Source organism: Tenrec ecaudatus, chromosome 4 (assembly GCF_050624435.1).
Source record: "Tenrec ecaudatus isolate mTenEca1 chromosome 4, mTenEca1.hap1, whole genome shotgun sequence".
NCBI lineage: Eukaryota > Metazoa > Chordata > Mammalia > Afrosoricida > Tenrecidae > Tenrec > Tenrec ecaudatus.
Window position 1 is genome coordinate 33,301,835 of NC_134533.1, and position 17,157 is coordinate 33,318,991.

The following is a 17,157-nucleotide window of genomic DNA, read 5'->3' on the forward strand; positions in this document are numbered from 1 at the left end:
ATTTTTCCTTGCTGTGGAAATCACCCCTCGATAAATCCTGCTGCACTCTGTCTTTCCTGGGATGTTTCTTTTCTTTTCTCTACCTGTGCTCTCTATCTCTTGTCTCTCACAATGGATACAATACAATGCCTATACAATAGTAGATTATGTGATTATTTTATTCAATATGGCCAGAACCAGTATATTTCAGCTTACTGCTGTCTAAGCTGTGGACCCTCAGGAGTTTCATTTCACCTGTGAAAACTTACAACTTTCATTCATTCATATGTGTAACACTCCACCATGCAATTAATAATGATACTTACTGTGCTTTCTTCCCATTTGGTATTGAACCATATCAGCAAATGACAACTTCAAGAACTTTACTCCAACTACATGAATAAGGCTGACTCTACTTTGAGCAGAAACTATTACCTAGTCTTATTTTGACTCCAGTACCACCAAAGACAATGTCCCATGGCTATAAAAAAGACTTAACTGGTTAATTGATTTCTAGAAATGGGCCATCAGATATTTCCATGTAGTCTAGATAAGACTGGAAGCTCTGGTGACATTTCACCACTTTGAAAATCATGCTGATATTTAAAATTCTGGTGGCATAGTTTCAAGCATTCCAGCACCACACTACAGAGAGATATATTTCCACCATGTGTCTATCAGTTTGTCATGTTTTAGGGTTGCTATGAGTTGTACTTCACTCAGTGGCAATGGGTTTGATTGTGATTTTTCATTTCTAATTTGGTTTCAGTTTTTAACCACTTGTCTCTCAGTTCCTCATATTATGATATGGCTTGTTTTACTGTGGTGCTGAAAATGATGTTACTAGTTATACAAACACACACAAGCACACACATACAGAGAGAGAGAGAATTGTGTGCGAGCTAAGTTTTAAAGTATTACTGAAAGATCATAGAACCATCTGGTAAACAAAAACATCACAATGTGAAGCTATTGTTTCTTGATTCTTGGCATATCCTGCATTCCTCTTCTGAAGGCGGTGTTTCCTTCTCGCTTGCCCTTCCCTGTGGATCCGTACTGTTCTACTTAAACCACATCAAAATGGTATTTGAGCATCCTCAAGGGACTATAATTGCATTCCTTTGAAAATGTCTTTGAGTTTGAGGAACAAAAGTAAGTCTGAAACGCAAAATCATGTTGTAGGGTATATAGACGGAGATAAACCTTCCCAGTGTAATTATTGTAGGACAGTCCATGCCACCCATGTAGAATGAGCAGGGTTTTTGTTAAAATTGGGAATTTTTCCAGAAATAACTTTTGTGGCTTATTCTAACCAATAGCAGTTTTCTGCTTTTTAAAAACTTCTCATAAAAAGAAACCCTGTGATCATCATATGTCCTTTGAGAAAACTCTATCAAGCTTTGTCCCTTGAGATCCCCAAAACCAGTCACCATAACTTTCTGAGCTGACCTCTATACCTTGAATTTAACTGACTCAGCAGGTATCCTGTAAGGTACTGCTTAAAGACACTCTAACAAGATAAAAGCATATTTGTTACAGAGATAACTTGTCTGTAGCTATTCACTGACCACAAGGACATATTTAAACGTGTTTTGTTTAGAATAAATGCATGCACATATGAACTGGAAGTATAGTAGAAATATGTTTTGTTTTAATTTCCTATATGCACACAAAAACACACAAAATGATTATCACATGATAAGTATTCATTAGCCAGCTCTGGAATACAATTATTACATTATTGTGCTTTTACCGTGCACACCTTAATGATTGCTATATAAATGAAGTAATGTAGAATCATCATTTTTCAGAGCAGGTATTCAATGTATATATTTTAAAATGATATAAACATTGGATAATAAACATAAATAATCTAAAAATAATCATAAATAATATAAAACCTAAAAAATAAACATAAATAATCTAAAAATTAAAACATACACCAAATTTATGACTCCTGACATGTTTTGTAAATTCTTTATGCTTCAGGTTCTTACTGTTAAAAATGGGAGACTATGAAGACTAAAGTAGGCAATAATTACAGATTACCAAAGTAATTTCTTCCTTGTACACATTAAGCTTAATAATTATCTTATATATAATCAGCACAGATACAATTTTGCTGACATAATTACTGTGACTACTAATCATTGCTTAAGATTAAAAATACTGGAGTAGGACTAAACTTCAAAGATGTGATGAAACCCATGTGAAACTTTTCACTACAAATTAGTAAGGAAGCACAAGTAATGTTATACATATCTTGATAAATAAGTAATCCATTCTTTACAGTGGTATGTTGACATGAAGTTGCCAGAAATTCATATTACATTCAGAAGACGATTTGGAACATGGAGCATCATTGCTGATGTCACATGGACCTTGGTTGAAGGTAGAACAAACCAGAAAGGTACCCACCTGCTTTTTCTTTTTCCTTTTTCTTTTTTTTCACTACCCAAAGGGATTCAGCTGTGTGGGTCATAAAAATGTTGGATAAAATCACAAAAAGGGGAAATCCAGAAATTTAGTTGTACTCGGGACTTCTGGGAAGATGGCAGACCAGGGGACCCGCATCCTCTGAGAGCTCTTTCGAACAAGGCGGGTTTAGTGTCCAGGTAGCCTAATGGTAGGAGTCTGGTGAGTGAAATATCCCCCCGGGACAGCACCCCACCCCCAACCCAACCCACGCATTTATCCTGAGCTGGCGTTCGGTGATCCAGGACCCGATTAGTGGGACATCTCGGTTCTGTAGGCAACCACCATTGGTGACGACTAGCTATAGTCCCACTCCATCCCCAGACCAGGTGCCCAGAGTCACTTGCCTACCCTGCCGAGACACACGCAACTTAGAGAAAAAAAGTAAAAATTTTATGAGCAGCAAGAGAGAGGAAGACAGTCACATACTCAGGAGTGCGGGTAAGAATATGCCTAGGCCTATCAGCAGATACCATGAAGAGGAAGAGAGAATGAAACAATATCTTCCAAAAGCTGAAAGAAAAAAAGCCTCCCCCAGAATCCTGTACCCTGCCAAGTTATCCAAGTTGTAACTCAAAAAAAGCAGGAGTGGATATCTTAATCTCCGACAAAATGGACCTCAAGATCCAAACCATAAAAAGAGACAAAGAGGGACACTACATATTGCTCAAAGATTCAGTAAACTAAGAAGCACTTAGCATATTGAATATGTACATTCCAAATATTGGTACGGCAAATTTTATCAAACAAACTATTAAAAAGATAGAAAAAAGATATAACAGGATCAACAATCATAGTAGGTGACTAACACTCAGCTATCTAAGAAAGATAGATCAATGGAAAAGAAGCTCAGCAAAGTGGCCATAGAGCTAAACAATGTAATTAGGCAACAGGGCGTGATAGACATTTATAGAGCTTTCCATCCAAATACAAAGAATTTCACATTCTTTTCAAGTTCACATGGATATTTTTCAAGAATAGACCAGATGCTGGGACACAAGTCCAACCAGAGTAAATTAAAGCACATAGATATTATCCAGACATCTTTCTCAGATCACCATGCCATAAAGCTGGATATTTATAAGAGGACACCCAGAAAAGCAAGGGCAACCAATTCGAGGATGAACAACGGTCTCCTGTGACATGAATGGGTACAGGCCCAGATTAGAAAGGATATTAGGAAGTTTCTAGAAACTAATGAGAATGAGAATACAACATATCAAAACTTATGGGACACTGCTAAGGCCGTTATCAGAGGTAGCTTGATATCCTTAAACACATACATGAAAAAAAGAAGAGAGGCGTATGACAGATATGATAACAAAAAACCTCCCACAACTAAAGCAGAGACAGCAGAACAGTCCTTCCAATAGCAAGAGAAAAGAAATAATAAAAATCAGGGCATAGTTAAACCAGTGGGAAGACAAGAGAAACATGCAAAAGATAAATGCAGCTAAAAGCTGGTTCTACAAAAGAATTGACAAAATTGACAGTCCTCTGGCAAAGCTTACCAAGGATAGAAAGGAGCAAACATCCATAGCCAGGATGAGGGATGAATCAGGGGCAATAACAACAGACTCCAATGAGATTAAAAGGATAATTACAAAGTACTATGAAGATCTGTATTCTGATGAAATCAGAAACACGGAAGACATGGATAAACATTTGGAAAAAGTCTCTCCCTAGATTATCTCAGACAGAGATAAAAAACCTCAACAAACCTATAGAGAAAGAAGAAATAGAGAGGGTCATCAAGAACCTACAAACAAACAAAAAAGCCCCAGGGCCAGATGTCATCACAGCAGAATTCTACCAAGAATTCAGGAAAGAGTTGACACCAATCTTTCACAAAGTATTCCATAACAGAGAAGAGAATGGCAAACTCCCAAACACATTTTACAAAGCCACCATTACTTTGATATACAAACACAGGGAAAAGACCCCACAAGTATAGAGAATTACAGACCAATATCTCTAATGAACATAGATGCAAAAATTCTTGACAAAAAATTGGCTAATACAAAAGTATATAAAACATATCATCCACCATGACTAGGTAGGATTCATCCTAGGGATGCGGGGATGTTTTAACTCCCAAAAATCCATCAATATTATGCACCACATCGATAAGAAAAAGGATAAAAACCATATGACAATATCCATAGATGCAGAAAAAGCATTTGACAACATCCAAACTCATTCCTAATCAAGACACTCATGAAGATAGGATTGGAAGGTAAGTTTCTCAAGCTGATACAAGCTATCTATGAAAGTCCAATGGCAAACATCATAGTCAATGGAGAAAAGACAAAAACAATCCCAATGAAAAAGGAAGGGTACAGACAAGGATGCCCCTGACCCCACTTCTATTCAATATCATTCTGGAGGTTCTGGCTAATAACATAAGACAGCAGAAGGACATCAAAGAGATCCAAAGGCAGAGGAGGAGGTGAAACTATTGCTATGCGCAGACGACATGATCCTGTACATTGAAGACCCCAAAAGCTCCACAGATGGAGTACTTACAGCAATAGAGGAATATGGAAGAGTGACAGGGTACAAGATCAATAAACAGAAGTTGGTAGGTTTTCTGTACACATCAGACAGGACTATGGAAGAAGGGATTAAGAAGGAAGTACCCTTCGCAGTAGCTAAGAACAAACTGAAATACCTAGGAATATATTTAACAAAAAATGCTAAAGACCTATACAAGGAAAACTATAAACCCTACTACAGGAAACCAAAAGTGACCTCCACAAATGGAAGAACATCCCCTACTCGTGGATTGGAAGGGTTAACATTGTAAAGATGACAATCCTACCTAAAGTACTTTACAAGTTCAATGCTATACCAATTCAAATACCATCAACCTTCTTCAAAGACTTGGAAAAACTGACCACCAATTTCATATGGAGAGGGAAGAACCCCAGAATTAGCAGAGAACTCCTCAAGAAGAAGGACACAGTTGGAGGGCTCACCTTACCTGATTTTAATGCCCATTACACAGCTACAGTGGTCAAAACAGCATGGGCACAACGACAGACACTCAGACCAGTGGAAAAGAATAGAAAGCCCAAGAATACAACCATCAGCATATAGACAACCGATCTTCGACAAGGGTCCCAAACCATTGATGCCCTTTTTAACAAGTGGTGCTGGAAACAATGGATAGCCACATGTAGAAAGATGAAACAAGACATTTACCTCACCCCATGCACAAGAATAAACTCAAGGTGGATCATAGCCCTCGAAGTTAAACCACAAACCATCAAGGAGGGAATTGGGACTAACCACAGAGCACTGGCCCAGGGAACTCATAGCCTCAGTGCATTAGGGAAGGGTACACACACAGGTGAACTGCAAATCAACAAATGGGACTTAATAAGAATAAAGCACCTGTGCACCTCAAAAGACTTCACCAAGAGCATAACAAGACAACCCACAGACTGGGAGAAGATTTTTAGTAATGACACATCGGACAAAGGGCTCATTACTAAAATCTACAACACCATCATGACCTGCAAAAGAGGAATACAGTTAACCTCCTATGGAAGTGGGCAAAAGAACTGAAAAGAATTTTCCCTAGTGAGGAGACTCATACGGCCAATAAGCGTAAGAGAAAGTGTTCCAGGTCCTTAGCCATAAGGGAAATGCAAACCCAAACAACCATGAGATACCACCTAACACCCCTGAGGCTACCCCAGATCAGCAAACCAGAGAGCAACATGTGTTGGAGGGGCTGTGGTGAAGTAGGAACTCTCCTCCACTGCTGGTGGTCGTGTAGATTTGTACAGCCACTGTGGAAAGCAATCTGGAGTACTTAAAGAAAATGGAAATTGATCTACCTTATGAACCAGCCATCCCTCTACTGGGCATGTACCCGGTGGAAGCAACAAATAAAACACAACCAGGCATCTGCGCTCCAATGTCTATTGCAGCACAATTCAAAATCACAAAGACTTGGAAACAGCCTACGTTTCCGTCGATAGATGAGTGGATTAGTAAACTCTGGTACATTCACATAATAGACTACTATGCAGCACTGAAAAGCACGAATGATCACATCAAACACGTTGTTTCGTGGGAAGAGCTGGAAGGAATCATGTTAAGCGAGGTAAGCCAAACTCAAAAGGACAAGTATAACATGAGTCCCTTGAGGTAAGTACAATCACCATGCCAGGAATAGAAGAATAAACATCTATTTCGCAATAAACAGGCGGAAGCATAGTCAGAAGGAGGACAGGCCAACCTAGGGAGGTACATGAGAGCCCAACATAAAGAAGGGGAGGGGGGCAGGTGGAGGGAGAAGCGTGGTAGGGAGAAACTGAGTTGATGGCACGTGGGGAACAGGGCACTAACCAACCCAGGGGGAGAGTATTGGTTGTGTCCCCACAGAACTGGAACATGCATAGCGACCCCACCATAGCACACCAAACCAGGAGGGCAACGTAACATGTGGAGGAATCCACAAAGAGATTAGACCATATGCCAGCCCTAACCAGAATTAGCCAGACCCACATCATGGAAGGAAGTACCACGGAAAATGAAAATATATCATCTGGTGTGGGAAAGGAACTGACCTACCACATCACACCCAGAAGGAAGCTGAAGCAAAGGAAGGAGGAACAAGGCAGAGCACACCTGGGCCCACCAAGTTCAGAGGACGATAGCCCAGCTCGGAGGGCCCAATGTACAGAAAGGATCATATAGCTAGCCCTAGGGTGACATGCAACATCCTGCACAGATCCTTGGCCCTACACGAAACAGCACCAGAGACTGTGTGGGATGTGCGACTGAGCTGACCCCATCACACTGAAGCAAAACACTGGGGGCGTGCAATGGAGCAGTGGGTGAAACAGAGCAAGGAGGTCCCAAGGGAATATAAAGGATGGACTCTGGGGCCAGGATGTGACATCCCATCAGACTCATCCAGAAAACACTTCTAAATGTCAACAAACACACCTTGAACTACTAACAGGCCTTTTTCCCTGTCTTCTTGTTTTGTTTTTTTCTTTCTTTCTCTTCTTTTAAATTTTGTATGTCAATGGCGTTTTTGTTTGTTAGTTTGTCAGTGTTGCTGCTGTCGTCACCATGTTTTTATGTGTCACTTTGGTGCTGTCAAAGCCAACCCCAATTTTATGCAAATATTAATATATCTGCATGTCCACCTAGGTATGATAGGCTGGACAAACAATGTGAAAAGAAAACAATCAGACCACGGTCCCAGAGGGACATCAGAGTGTGGGAGGTAGGGAAAAGGAGGAGGTGTTGGCCAACCCAGGGACAAGGGAACAAGGAGTGGTTCAAAACCAGTGGCAGGGAGGGGATGGGAGGACTGGTAGGGAGTGACCAAGGACAAGGTAACTGAGAAGAATTACTGAAACCAGAACGAAGGCTGAACATGGTAGTGGGACAGGAGGAAAGCGTAAGGAAATAGAGGAAAGGAGTAGGAGGCAAAGGGCATACACAGAAGCCTAAATACAGACATGTACATATGTAACTATATTTATGATTAGGGGGGAAATAGACCTATGTGCATATATTTATGAGTTTAGTAGTAGGGTAGCAGGTGGATATTGGGTCTCCTTCCGTGCATTCCCTTAATACAAGAGCACCTTGCTCAGCTAAATGGTCATTCCATGATACACACTTTCCTGACATGATCACTGAGGACAGACGTGTGCATAAGTAAATGTGGTGAAGAAAGCTGATGGTGCCCAGCTATCAAAAGATATAGCGTCTGGGGTCTTAAAGGCTTGAAGGCAAACAAGCGGCAATTGAGCTTGGAAGCAACAAAGCCCACAGAGAAGCACACAAGCCTGTGGGAACACGAGGTGTTGAAGGGGTCAGGTAGCAGACACCAAAGGACAAAAACCATCATTATGTGATCACCTTCCCCACATAAACTCTGAGGATGAACGTGTGCATATGTAAGTGTGGTGAAGAAGGCTGATGGTGGCCAGCTATCGAGAGATATAGTGTCTGGGATCTTAAAGGCTTGAAAGTAAGCAAGCAGCCATCTATCTCAGAAGCAACAAAGCCCAAATGGAACAGCACACCATGTGTGAGCATGAAAGGCTGAGGGGACCAGGTTGCAAGCACAAAAGTTGGGGTGGGGGGGATCATATTATCGTGAGTGAGGGGAACGTGTGATGGGGACCCAATGCCCGCCCATCTGTAGACAACTGGACATCCCTTGCAGAGGGGTAGTAGGGAGGAGATGAGTCACTCAGGGTTCAGTGTAGCAATAATGAAACTCACAACCTTCCTCTAGCTCTTAAACGCTTCCTCCCCTCAACTATCATGGTCCCAATTCTACCTTGCAAACCTGGTTAGACCAGAGGATGCACAGCGGTACAGATGGGATCTGGAAACACAGGGAATCTAGGACAGATGAACCCCTCAGGACCAGCGGTGAGAGTGGCTCTACTGGGAGCGAAGGCGGGGTCAAATGGGGGAACTGATCACAAGGATCTACATATAATCTCCTCTCTGGGGGATGGGCAACAGAAAAGTGGGTGATGGGAGATGCCAGGCAGTGTAAGATACGATAAAATAATAATTTATAAATTATTAAGGGTTCATGAGGGAGAGGGGAGCAGGGAGGGAGGGGGAAGGAAAAAGCAAAATGAGGAGCTGATTCCAGGAACCCAAGTGGAAAACGAATTTTGAGAATGATGAGGGCAACGAATGCATAAGTGTGCTTTACACATTGATGTATGTGTGGCTTGTGATGAGAGTTGTCTGAGCTCCAATAAAATGATTTTTTAAAATTTAATTGTACTCATGTAGCATCTGTACATAGATCAAGAGGCATTTATTCAAAGCATGGATTAAAATTAGTAAATATCTAGATAGTATCCTTTTACCATACTTTTTCAATCTATATCTTGAACAAACAATCTGAGAAGCTGGAATATTGGTAGAACGAAGCACTAAGATTCTAGGAAAACACCTTAAGAACCTTCAATATGTGGTTGATGCAACCATACTGGCCCAAACTGGAAAGGAACTGAAGGGGTTCCAGTATGAATATACCTCAAAATGAAGACAACAAAATTTTCACAATTGGTCCAATAAGCAATATGATCATAAAGTGAGAAGATATTGAATTTGGCATGGAGATAATTTTACTTTGATCTACAACCAACCCCCCAGAAGCAGCCACCAGGATAATAAATAGAAAAAAAATAACTAAAATGATGTATTACATTGGGCAAATCTACAAAAGGTTTCTGTAAGTGTTAAAAATCAATGTCACACAATCCAAGATGTATCCGGGTCATGGTATTTTCAATAGCCTCATCTGCATTGACAATAAGTAAGGAAGACTGAAGATTTGATACATTTGAATTTTGGTGCTTGTGAAGAATTTAACATACCATGAACTTCCAGAAGAACAAGCAAAGATGCCTCACAGGAAGTACCCAATGACGTTCCTGAGAAGCAGTGGTGGCATGAATTCACCTTAATGCACTTTGAACATGTGATCAAGGGGATCAGACACTGGAGACAGACATGATGCTCATAAATCCAAGAATCAGTGAAAAAGTTGAAGACCATCAAATAGCTTGATTTACACATTGCCTGAAAAAAAAAATGAATGTAGCAAACAACTGGATGGGGCAGTTCAGGTAGTGTTTTGCCCTGTTGGACGTAGTGTCACTCTCACTTGACAATGACTCAACAGTACATAACAACATAACAGTGAAATGGATGCTTCCAAAATATCAGAACTGCACATAGGATAGACCTAGTCCCATTGCACAAGAAGAAATCTCCATAATTTTTAGGGCTTAAGATAATGATCCCTTGATAGGCATGCAAAATACACTTAAAGATGTTAAGATGCATTGTGATCCCAACATGTCGACTTTCTGAAATTGCAAGTGTAGTAATGTAACTACTCATCACAGTACTTTCAGACGAATTGTCTTTCTCTTTTTTTTTTCATTTGAAATTAACTTCTTTGTTACTAAAACTCCAAGTCCATTTCAATGTTACTTTTTCTGTGTTCTCTTTAAAACTTAAATATAAAAAATAATTTTTGAATGGGCATATTTCCCCTTTCCTTTGGGATTTCAAAGTTTTCTTACATACATTCCTTTAAAGCTTTCTTACATATGTACCTTTTCTCTTTCTCATCCTTAGTGTGTCTAAGTGATTTGAGTACTATGATTGCTTTATTGCTCCTTCTTCATGAATTATGCTTCTTTAAAGATATGTGTTTTATGAAATGACACCAAGATTTGGCCTTTTCCGGGCTGATGCTCATTAGCTGCGACTCTTCATCAGCACGCCATAGGCAGGTGAAACCATCCACATGAAAATTATCTTCCCCCCATTTAATATGCTCTTTAATTAATGTTCCATTAACTGGCTGGCAATAGCACATTAGCTATGGAAACAAGACTGGAATGTAATTAAACATGTATTAAGCGGCCTGCATCTCTGTTACAGTTGTGGCTTATCTCCCCTTTACATAAGAAGGGATGGAAAAGCCACAAGGAAAAAGAACACAGAGCCACAGGCACCCCCGTCACCATCCTCTCATTCTCTCAAATAGTGCTTACTTTAATTAACACAGCCTTAAAGGAGTGCAAAGTGAGAATATTGGATTTTTAAGGCATAGAATCCAAACGCTGCTTGTTCATTATAACGGCGCTTATTAAACCGACTTAACTACTTTCAACCTTTAGTGCAAGATGCACCGGTAGAATCAAGCACAGCAGGAGGGAGCCAAGAAACGACCCTTCATATCGAACGGAAGTCAGACCAGAGAAGCAACCTGATAAGACTTCAAATGTTTGCATTTCTAGTACGATGGTTCAGATGCTTTCATCTGGTTGTTTTAAAATAACAAAAATTCTCTTCACCATTTACCTTACTGATTCAGGTTTATTCAGGACTAATGAAGGAACCTGGTATTTATAGGTAACAGAGGATTCTGGGCTTCTCAAATCATAGCACTATTATACATCCGTGTGTGTGTGTGTTTGTGTGTGTGTGTGTGTGTGTGTGTAAATGAATTTAGATTCAACAATAGTGGTCCAGAACGCATGTTCCCCTCAAATATCAGCATTTCTACTCTGATGAAGACGTCCCATTTCTGCTTTCTCACTCAATCCTTTTCCTTTGGGAAGAGCACTTCTAAAAATGTAAATTGTATTTGCATGTCACTACAGAGTCCTGCATTAATTTTGCCTCAGACACACACATGCAAATGGAATGTGACAACAACACTAATGATGGCATAAAAAGTTACCCATTCTGAAGGTTTTCTACTTTCAGAGTTGTGAACATATCCTATTTTAATACGGCTGATAAAATTATCTACCATGTGATCAGATGAATTTTGACAGTTTTTTAAGGATATGAAAATATAGAGGTACATATACTATATCTTGTTTTATATTCATTTCAGAACAAATTATTGAAGTTTTAGTTTTGATTATTTTCACAAATCAAGCCATTTATTACATTTTGAGAATATCCCAGTGTTAATTACTTAGTGCTTTCAGTTGGTGCCAGTGAGTCATTAATGTAAATGGGTAGCTTTAGAGAACAGACATTTATTCTCTCACAGGTCTGAGGCTAAAATTCTGAATCTTGGCCTTGTCGATTTTTTCCTTGTTTGTGACCCAGCATAGTCCTTGGCTCCTTAGCATTTCTCAGGTTCTAGATGATCCTCACCTGGAATCTCTTTTCCCCTCTTTTGTCTCTGCTCCTACTCTGTCCTTTTTAAAATTCTTAGGTAATTAGGTTTGCAATCCATTTTGCACCACTTCTAATTAACATAACAAAGAAGATCCCAATTATTAAACATGACCTCATAAACAGGCACAAAAGTTAAAATCCAATATAAATATTTTTTTGTGGAAGGCACAATATCACCCCATAAAAATGGTCCTTTAAATTTGCAATTGTTCTAGTCTCTGAAAACAAAACAAACTTTAAATTAAGGATTTATGCAAACATTGATTTTTTCTCTTTTAAAACTGCCTTTTAATGATAACCTGAATACTATTAGAAAAATCTTACCAAATGTACCATGTTTCCAGCCTAACATTTATCTGCACAGGCAGTCTCTGAGTTATGAAAGAGATTCATTCTTAATTATGTTTTTAAACCTTGAAGTGAAATTTGTAGGTGAATCAAAACAGATGCAAACTGCTTTTATTTAGTGTCCCTTGAGTTCAAGAAATGGTTTAAAATATTTAAATTATTTAAAAGTCACATGTGGAGCAAGAGAGGTGAGCATGATGAATAGTTTTTTTGAATAAATGTTGGCTCAATCATTGCAAAATGAGGATAAATTTATATAACATTAAAGGCTAAGTAGGTTTTATCACTGTCAGATGTTCATAATCCTGGGACTGCTTATAAAAACATTCTATCCTCCCCCATCACATCCATTTTTTTATAACCTGAACAATGTCCCCGATACTTAGTGGGGTCCTCTGCTTTCCTTTCCACTGAAATGATAAAGAGTTCATTTAAAAAGAGAAAACTCAGTCATCATGTGAGATGAAAAAAGTTGATTCAAGACCCCACATCCCATATGCAGGAGAGGTCTCAGAATCAGTGATCATGTGTAATTGATGGTGAAAAAAAATCAATCTAACAGGTTAAAGCACAAATACCAACTGGGAATATGGCTTTCAATAGCATTTATATGCTGACAAACCCCATCTTTGTCTGGAGGCAAGGTTCTCTACAAACCTCCTTACATATTCAACCACCTGCTTGTTCATCTCAACATACTCAGAAGGAAACTTTGGATTTCCACTGCCTTAAAAATCATAGTTTATATTTCAGATTCTTCATTAAATAATATTAGTGGATATCTAGTTTATTCAAACCATAATTTGGGGGAGTCCTTTTACAATTTATTAATATCTCACCGCCCACATTCAATAATGCAATTTTGTAAAATCTGGTACAGATATATATTTCAAATTGTTACACTTCTCTTCATTGATAGCACTGTAGTCTATGCATCATCATCTCTAGTTTGGACAAGCAGAGTTAGAAAAAAAGGGTTTTGTGTCAGAAGCAAGCTCAGTGTTTGCATTCAGGGCCTGTGATAAGATAGCCTCTTGGACAAAGAAAGAAAAATAGCCAAAGCAACTTATGCTAACAACTTTCCAGAATTTTCAAAGTCATGGAACTTCTTGTGATGATTTATAGAGATGGTAAAGTGGAATTGTTTAAAATATAAAGCTCAAAAAAAAGAAGAAAACTAGGATAAATTAAAGTCAGAGAATAAAGTAAAAATATCTTTGGGGCTGAGATGAGAGCAAATCCTCATAATTATAAAGGGCTTTCAATTCAGGAACACTGGTGTAATTAGTAGGCAATAGCATTAAGTACACAACATACTAAATAGGATGTAGCACATAAAATTAAGGTAAGTTTTTTAACAAAACTTGTTTTCTTATACATGCATATGTAGTTAAATATTTTGTATGCTAACCATAATTACATGGATGGAGTAAAACATCTAGGGCCCTCATTTGCTGATGAGATATGACACAATATGAGAAGAAACATCTGTAGACACTATAATTGTAACTTAGAACATATGAAGTATTAATCTCAGAAAATTGAAAATCATCAAAAAATGAAATGGGTTGAATAAGCTGAAATCAACTGGTATTGGCCATTTTGAATCAGAAAATCATATGGTTTACTGTGTCAGGAATGACAACTTCAATTTATAAGTGAAAAGGATGTTCGAGGATCTATCTTGAGGTACAGGGCTATTTGTGAGAGACTAATACCTAATAACATGCAAAAAATCCACTAAATACAAATATTTTTCAAATATATGCACCACTCACTAAAGCTAGTGATGCAAAACTTGAAGAATTCTACCAAAATTTTCTATCTGAAATTGATCAAACATGCAATCAAGATGCAATGATAATAACTGGCGATTGAAATATGAAAGAAGAAGGTAACGCGTTTAGAAATATGGCCTTGGTGATAGAAGCGCAGCCGAGGGAGCCTGAGAGAATGTTGCAAGATCAACAACTTGCTCATCATACATATCTTTTACCAATCACACAAACAATGACGATGCACATGTAATACTCCAGATGAAACGCATAGAAATCAAACTAACTAAATTTGTGGGCAAAAAGATTATGTCCAGAAATTCCAAGTCACTGCCATTGAGCCCAATCCAATTCATTGTGACCCCATAGGACAGAGCAGGCTACTGACTTCGTGGTTAATAGCCCAAAGTGTAACCACTATTTCACCTAACCTTTCCCTGAGACAAAGGAGACAATATCAGTAGTCAAAATAAGTCCCGGGGCTGACTGTTGAACACATCATCAATTGTTCATCTGTAAGTTCAGGTTGAAGCCTAAGTAAAATAAAATAAGTCCCTGTAAGTCATAATACATCCTTGAGCACATTCTAACTGAATTTTGAATATATCTCGAGAATAGATTTGAGTCATGGAATATTAATAACAGAAGACATGTTGAACTGAGGGATGACGTTAAGAACATCATACATGAAGATAGCAGAGTATTTTAAAAAGAGGGAAGAAGGAAAACAACAAAGTGAATTTCAGGACAGATTCTAAAATTTGCCCTTGATCATAGAGTAAATGACATGAAAGGAATGACGGAGTTGAAGAGCTACACAGGAACTTTCAAAGGGAAACTTATGTTGGCAAAGTATTATGGTGAAAATGTACAAAGACCTGGAGTCTAAACACCAAAAAGAACACACTTACCTCATCTTAAACTGAAACAACTGAAGAAAACTGTAAGCCTTGAGTTGCAGCCGTGAAAGGAAAAATGTGGGGGAAATATTAAATGGTGTGGCAAGCATAGACTCAATGCACTAAAAGTACTTAGCAACATTGAACTATTTCAAGAGGTGGCATATGATCAAGAGCTAATGGTAATAAAAGAAGAACTCCAACCTACACCAAAAGCATTCATGGGGGAGAAAAAGGATGGAAGAATTGATGGGATACTCATTGAAATGTTTCAACAAGCTGATGAAGCACTCACTCACCTACACCAAGAAATTGGAAGACAGTTGTCAGGCAAACTGATGTGAAGAAATCCATGTTTGCACATATTACATAGAAAGGTAATCCAACAGGATGCAGAAATCATAGAATGATAGCGTTATATCACATGGAAGTAAAATTTTGCTGCTGAATATCATTCAACAAGGGTTGCAGCCGTACATGAACAAGGATCTGTCAAATTCAAGCTGGATTCAGAAGAAGCCTTGGACAAAGGATATCGTGGCTAATGTCAGCTGGACCTTGATGGAAAGCAGAGAGTACAAGGAAGATGGTTACTTGCATTTTGTTGACTATGCAAAGGCATCTGTCTGTGTGGATGACAACAAACTTTTGAGAAAAATGAAAATTCAACACTTTTTTATGCTCATGCAGATCCCGTACATAGACCAAGAGGGTATTATTTGAATAAAGCAAGGGAGTACCACAAGGCTTAAGAGCAGGAAAGGTTTGTGTCGGGATTGTGTCTTCTCACTCTACTTATTCAGTCTGTATCAAGAGCAAATACATCAAGAACATGTACTATATGAGGAAGAACATAGTATCAGGATCGGAGGAAAGCTTACCAACAATGCAAATTATGCAGATGACAGAACCTTGGTTGCTGGAAGTGAAGAGAACTTGAAGCACTTGCTGATGAAGTTCAATGAGAGTAGCCTTCAATATAGACTGTAATTCAAAGAAAGAAAAAAAAAATCTTTGCAGCTAGACCATTGGAAAACATCATAATGAATAGAGAAAAGATTGATGTTGCTAATCTTGCTTGAGTATTGGACCCACAGCCAATACTAATGGAAGCAGGCGTCAAGAAATCAAAATACACATTGCACTGAGTAATCTCCTGCTTGCTCACTTTGAAATGTTCTACTTCCAGGATGCCGTTTTAAGGACTCAGATGCACCTGACCCAAGCCATAATATTTTTTATCACTTTATATGCATGTGAATATTGGAAACTGAATAGGGAAGACAGATACATTTGAATTACGGTGCCAGTGCAGAATCTTTTAAAACATATCATCAACTGTCAAAAGAACAAACAAATCTGGTTAGAAGAGGTTCAGCCAAAATACTCCTTAGAAGTAAGGAGGCAGGATTTTGTCTCATGTTGAATTTGTTATCGGGAGAGACTAATGCAAAAAATGAAAAGGACATTCTTCTTGGTAAAGAAGAAGGATAGCAAAAAATAACCAAATAAACAAACAAACAAATAAATAAACAAAGGATGGGGATGGGAATGCCCTTGACAAGATGGGTGACACAGTGGCTGCAGCAAAGATTGTGAGGGTGGTGGTGTTTCACTCTTTTTTACACGGGGGCCCTATGAGTTACAAATGACTTGATGGCACCTGATGACAAAAACAAAACATATTTGAAGGCATGCGCTGTGTCCTAGGTGATACATAGCATGACTTGAATATTTTTTAAGTGTGAAAACTGCTACAGACATTGAGGGGTGGATTATAATTGAACTCATATCTTATTCATAGTGACCCAAAGAGAGGGTAGAGCTGCCCTGTGGGTTCCTTAGACTGTAACTCTCTATTTTAGTTTCTATTGTTGTTACTTTTTTTTTTCAATCTGTTCAATCTCTCTCTTTTGTAAAAAAAATCATTTTATTGAAGGCTCATAGAACTCTTATCACAATCC